This window comes from Oryzias latipes, chromosome 19 (genome assembly GCF_053564925.1).
Source record: "Oryzias latipes strain Hd-rR chromosome 19, Olatipes_Hd-rR_3.1".
Lineage (NCBI taxonomy): Eukaryota > Metazoa > Chordata > Actinopteri > Beloniformes > Adrianichthyidae > Oryzias > Oryzias latipes.
Genome location: NC_136255.1, coordinates 15,385,073 through 15,392,175, shown reverse-complemented (window position 1 = coordinate 15,392,175; position 7,103 = coordinate 15,385,073).

Below are 7,103 nucleotides of genomic sequence, written 5' to 3'. Positions count from 1 at the left end.
GACCTTTGTCATAACAAACCATGGCAGTCGTTTTACACTCTAGGATATTTCCACTGAGCTGTGGGTCTGCCTTTTTTTTAAGGTGACTTTTAGTGCTTGAACATAAAATCTTTCAAGAAAAATCATTTTTATGTTCCTTTTTTTTTTTATCTCAGTGCAATAAAAGTCTCCTCGGGAAATCTGTGACCATTTATCACCCTGCTGAAATTCCAAGCTCTGACCTGATGAGAACAGTATCCAGGGATCATCAATTCTGATGTGGAGCAGAGTAAGTATCTGAGGACGGGTCATTTCAGACTGGAAAAAGGGGGGGGGGGGGGTGTGTGTGTTTTTTTTATCTGTTTTTTGCAGACATCCCACCCAGCTTGCAACACCTGCATGCTGTCATTACCTTCTGATCACAGACAGGAAGTGGTGACAGATGGCTGAGGAAGTAGTCACCCAGAGGGAATCCATTTCAGCCACTCCAGTGAGGCCTCTTGGTGGCAAATCGGAGGTGAGGACATCATTTAGTTCTCGAGGGATCCTGGCCATTGCTGTCTTTGTAACATCAGTCGTTGGTGCTGGAGGAAGCTTAAACTCCGCACGAGATCACGTTCCCAAAAGACACGTTCCACCTGGAGAGCCACTTGTTTTCAGACATGCAGGAGTTTCACCTGCACCCACACAGCCCCACTCTTCTCTGATGATACTGCATCAGCCCTGAGGAATTCATACAATACTGCATCAAACCCCCCCCCCCCATCAGCCCCTAATGAGACCCCCTGCCTCCTGCCTTTATTATGAGGGATGCATACCAATAGACAGAAGAGAGACAGACTGAGCGTCAAAGACCTCTGGAGCCCTTCGTGGCTCAAACCATCAAACGCACCCCTCACAGAGACTAAAAAAGGGCTTAATCAACATTCAAGCAAGTTTTCACCATGTAAGCTACAGATGATCTGTGGCTGAAGGCTCGAATGCTGCTTTTGTGTTTGCCCCCTAATCCCAGTCTGCACTTCAAGGCCCGGCTCACTTCTGAGACAGCTGCTATCACCCTGAGGAGCCAGGAGAAGCGAAGGGGGCGGAGCTCTTTAATCAATTTCATTTAAATGACTTGATTGGGAAAGAATTGATTCATGCGCCGGGATTCCCCCTGTGATGGATGTTGTTTGTGCTGCTGCAATTCCAAGAGAGAAGATGCTCTCCTGCCTGACAGGAGTTCAAACAAACATCAGCGCTCTGTGTTGACTCTGGTGTTGGACTCCATCAACCCAAAACAGCTTATGTGTCAACCACAAACACGCGACACGCAGCCCGTCTGGGGAAACAGCCGATCTCAGGATGGCTGCTGCTCCTCGGCCCGAGCTCAGAGCTGTGTGCCGTTCACAACAGTGTTTCTGCGTTTGTTACCCCACAGTCTGCACTTGTTCCTGCCAGGCATTCCTGAGCTGTGACATAAACCACACGTGCGCCTATGCACGCTTCAGTGTGTGTGTGTATTTGCGTGCATCCACTCAACACTGGAGCTGACAGCACAGCTGAGTGGCTAACATCATCCACACAAGAGTGCTGACATGCCCCCACTTGACAAAGAGGCCTTTATATATATATATATTTTCAGTTTGAAAGAAAATAGGTCTTTACAAGTCTGACATAATGTGAGGTACACAAAGGGTGCAATCATGAGCAGAGCTGTATTTAGTCCACAAAATAAGGAGGAGTGCTGATTTTTCTGTTAAGGACCAGACCTTTTTATGTCCCCCGGTGGCCTCCTTTTTTATCAGAAAAGGAAAAAAGTTCAGTTCATGCCGAGAAAGACACAATTCAAGCATTTTTACATCGTTTTTAAGTCGTTTTGTTACCTATAGGTGTGAGGTATGGAATGGAAACAGTCTTTTTTGAGTCCACAAGACACACTTATTTATTTAGATTTAACTACAAGAGACTGATTCATTGATGGGAAATCAAGATTGATGGTGTGCTATCTTAATCAGGCGGGTCAGGCCTTTAGCCAGATAGCTTTGTGCATCTGTCAGTGCTCCTCCCTGTATAAATCGTGTAATTACCCCTTTCATTACACTTCAAGCTTTCAGGCTACCTGATAGAATTCAAAGAGAGGTGTCACTAGCTCTTATCATTATGCAAATGGTCTTGTGAACAGCAGTTAAATCACAATGGGGTTGAGAGGAGAAAAGAGGGGGGTGGGATTGGAGGTGAACAGTTGCTATCAAGGTAGTCTGCCAGTCTGGTGGATGCAGTCAGGTACCTGTGTGTCTGCGGGCTGATGGGTCACGACATGTCTGCAGGGCCACAGGCCATTCAGGAGGAACCCTATCTGCATACCGCCGTTCAGACGCCTCCTCGAGAGCCACTCAGATATGAGCGAACATCACAAATGAAGATGCCTCTTCTGTCGGGGGTGGGGGTGGGGGGGGGGGGGGGTGATGTCCGATCATGTGATTGTGGAAGGGTGAGAAGTGGTTCATTTTCGGCCTTGTAAATGAGAAAGGGAGGCTGCCTTCTGTGTACATGTCAACAGCAGGAGCTTGTGTCGGTCACGTGTTAATTTACTTCACAGCTGAGTGCTCCTAAACACTCGAACAAACTTTACAGACATAAAACCCCTAAATACATCAGTTTACTGTATATTGTTTCTAAATCTTCCAGTAGGAGAGGCTTCCTTTGGGTGCAGCAGTGACACACGTTGATCCAAGTAGGCCTGCGACTGCTTCCACAATTAGACGGGTCCATCCATCCAATAAATATAATGAGGATGAATCAGAGCTGAGCTGTTTTAACTGGTGTGTAATGGTATGAGTGCTGACAGCATGATGGCCCCCAGCTCTATGGACTTTTTCTCATTACACAGCAGCGCAGGCCTGGTCCAATCACTATATTTAACCACTGCAGGGGCAATCATCTCAGGCCCATATAACTGCGCTGCACTTAATGAAGAGCACGGTCATCAGACGTTTAGCTTTAATGAAAAATCCACCTGCTAAAGTGCACGGATGGACCTCGGAGACAAGTAGCCATTTCAGGAGATCTGCAGATGAATCGTGCCACTCATGGACATAATCGGTGCAATAATCAGCCATGTTTTTGACTGAGGGTGCGTGAAAGCCCCCACTGTGAGGATGTGATTGAATTATTTTCTTTTTAGCATTGAGCTCTTTTACTTACAGAAGTTGTATTAAAGAAAATCCATACTAAATGTGAAAAAGTAAAGAAATGTTAGAAAAAAGTGTGCAGATAGTGTTGTGTGAAGCAGAGCACTTTTCTGTGAAATAAGCTGAGTTCAAACGGAAATACATAAAGAAGGAAAAAGCATTTTAAAGCAGATTATTCTGCAACAGGTATCGCAATTCTACACCGAATGCTAAAATGTAGCATTTCACACATGCTCAGAGGTCATTTTTTTTCATTATTTTGCTATACAGAGATTCTCTGTTCATCTTTTAGCAGCCAAAATTTGAGAGTTTATTACCAAATCAACAAAAACAAACATTTAAAACCTTTTCTGTTGCAACTTGCAGAGTTGCTCTCAATGCCATTGTTTCCTGCAACAGTCAGAAGCTTTTAAATATATTTACAGCAAATCTTGGAAATCTCAGAGTGAAGTAGATCAAACGTTTTACCTTCTTATCATAGACACCATTCGACCTTCTGCTGCACGTTTCTGTTTTCACTAAATGACTCTCTCAGACGAGAAAAACGATAGCAGATAAACCTCAAACATTTCTATAGAAACAAGGTTTAACTATTCACTCTGATGAAAATGTTCTTGTGGCATTTTTCTCCTTAAATAAAAAATTAAACTGCGTTTCTGAGTATTTCTTTATTCAAATCATTGTGAATCAGAAGCAGACAAAAAAAGCTGCTGGAAAAAGTAAGTTGCTGTGACAAACAAGCTACAATTGCTCGCTTCTGATGCATCTACTTGTAGACGACTAGATCTGTACGTCTTCATTTTTGTTTTCTGTGTCAGCATCTGGGTCAAAACTGTAGACTCGCCATTTTTGTTGCACCGATAATGTTCGGTTGGGGGGTGTGAGGGGGCTGTAAGCTATCAGGAGAAAGTGTAAACAGAGCGTGCACATTGACTGGGAGGGAAGGGGAGCGGAGTTTCCCCATGCCAATGGTCCCACCCACAACTCAGAGCCGAATTTTTAACTGCTGCTCTGCAGAAACTGTCATAGAAAAAAAGAAAAAAAAAAACTAAAAAAAACATAATTTTTTTGTTGCATTAAAGACAAATTTGGAATTAGCTTAAAGAAAATGGTTCAAACAAAAACTTTTCTTCTTTTTTTTGTTTTGGTTCAGATTTTGGCAAAATTAAAAAATTTTCAAGAAGAATGCCCACTGCTCTTTAGTAACAAACAGCCGGACTAATAAATTAGACCAGTGTTTTTCAACCTTTTTTGAGCCACGGCACACTATAACCTTGTCAAAAATTCTGTGGCATACCAGCATCCAAAAATTTTAAAAAAAGGAGAAACTTATAGTCTGGATTGATCTACAGCCCCTCCGCAATCTCACATGCATTTTTGTGATAATTGTGGCAGAAAAAGTTGGAAGTTGCAGCTGTTTTTTCTAAAAGATGTAATAAAAGTTAAGTTAAAGATTTAAAAAGTGTTTGTGTGTTCGTTGTGGTTTCAAGACATCAAAGGAAGACTCATTGTGCGCTGAGACGATGTCACTATAACCCAATGCATCATGGGAGGTGTAGTGCAAACAGCCGCCAAACGCATACAGACTAGCGCCTCTGAGATTCATTATTTTGCTCAATTTTTCCACAGTCTTTTACCGGATTCTGTTGAAAGCTACACCGCTAAAGACGAGCATTAGCTGGTCTTTTTGTTGGAGCTGAGAGACTTTATGAGCAGAATCTGAACAAGGAAGTGAAGACTTTAACCATTTCTGATTGGTCAGACTGATGACGTGTGATTAAGCCTCCAAGAATGATTGGTGGAGACAGTTAAAGGGGCGGGACTTTTCCGAAAACAGCTGACGCTACAGCTAAATCGCGGCCCTGTTATTCTTATCAAAATGTCTTTAATTTAGTCAAATAAACACAAAGAAAAAGTATTTTACGATCTTTCATATTCCTTACTACTCAGTGTTTTATCTTTGTTTGGATGAACAAAGAGCTGATATCCTGGAGATGGTAAATGTTGTTAGATCAGTTAATGAGTGCAATTTCCCACGGCACACATGACCATCTCCCACGGCACACTAGTTGAAAAACACTGAATTAGACAACATAAATCCTGTTTGTGGCAATTGAACACTATTTTGTTTTTATTTTCTATTGGAGTTATATGCACTCATCACCTAGAATTTTTTACATACTTAATTCAGTAAAATGGCATATTGATAGTAAAAAAAACTGATGACTCTTCTTTTACTTTTTACATGAATATTTAAAATTTAAGTTTGCCATATGCCTTTTTTTTATTTTCAAAATCATAAATAAAATAAGTATGTATTATATATTGTATTTTTTTGGTGCAATCCACTAAACAACTACATCCTTGGATGACATTTTGATTCTTTTATCAATATTGCCATAGAGTTTTACCTCTGCCAACATTTTCAGATGTTGCTGCTGGTACAGCAGCTGACATTCAGAATATTAGTATCAGTGTATTCCCCGTGTGCGTGTTTGTTTTGTTGTTGCTTCTATCGTCTCACAATCGTAGCCTTGTTTTCCTTTGTGTGCCGCTCACATACTCTGCCTTTGTCACACATGACGGCCGGCTCTTTCAGGCCCTGCCAGCTCTTCAACGTTTTCAGATGATTATTTTGACATGTGATGGCAGTAGAGTCCTCTTCTCAGCGGGTTGTGCTTAAGCACAGCAAAGAAGCATTCCTCTGTTGAGTGTTTGGGTCACACTTAAAGGATTAGAGCGCTTTTGAAAGACAAGGATGAAGAGTAGTGTCTGCAATCAGCTTCTGCATCATTTTATTGGTTTGTCCAAGCTGCAGATTTGTGCTTGACGGGTAAAATTGTGAGAGCCAAGGGAGCAAATGGAGATTCGGGCACTGTTCCAGAGGCTGGCAGGGGTTCTCTCTATGGTTCAGTATGTGTTACTCAGATTATATTTTACTCTCTTGACAGACGCTACATTTCTGTTGCCGTATTTTATAGCTTCTGTCAAGGTTGTTTTAAAACCCCTCCTCACCTGTATCTCACATCTAAATCTTCAGATGGACTCGTGTTTGAGTTAGAACTGGGAATTTGTGCTGGGATAAATCACTGCAGACATCCACCTCAACCGTTCCCATACATCTCCAGTTTTATTGTGTCTTAGGATCTTCTCTGTGCACACGCTGGTTCTTGAGGATTTCAGTTTCTGGTTGACGTGAGGACATGGAGCGAGGTCCTCTGCAGGGCAGGTTGGGGCACTGAATGCTGCCGTGACACACTCGCAGGACTTGGGACACATACTGTACTTCTGCCTCAGAGAAATTCCTTCATTCTTTTTGTAAGAAATTTAATAACTGAAATATTTTTAATTTATGACATTTTAATAGCAACTTACTTTTTCTGATTTAAAACAAAGAGTTGATGACTACAAAACATAAGACCAATGATGTAAAGGATGCAGCTACAAACACTATCGGTTGAAAACCACAGACCCACAAAAGATTATGTTTATAATTGGAATAAAATCAATCAAGACGTTAATAATGGGTTCCTGGCGAACCTTGTCTAAAGGACACCAAAATGCACATTTTTATGTTTAAAACTGTCATGTCAAACACATATTGATGTTGCTTGAAATAAAAAGTGACCATAATATTAAAAAAACGAGTTTTTCTGTTAAAAAGCATTCTCATTTACAGTTTTAAATACTGAATTAATAATATATAAAAATTCAACTTTAGTTAGTTAAATCTTTTATGTTTTGATTCGTGGACCATCTTTTGAGTTGCATATGAAAGACAGAACCAAGAAGTTTAGACTTTTAGAATTTAGGACCATTCCTGCACATAAAACACATTTTTATAACTCTGATGGCTCTAAAGCTCTCCAGTGAAAGATTAAAAAGTGTCAGTCATGCTCTCAACTCTCAACTCCAAATGACTGAGAGGAGATGAGCATCACTGGTAGGATC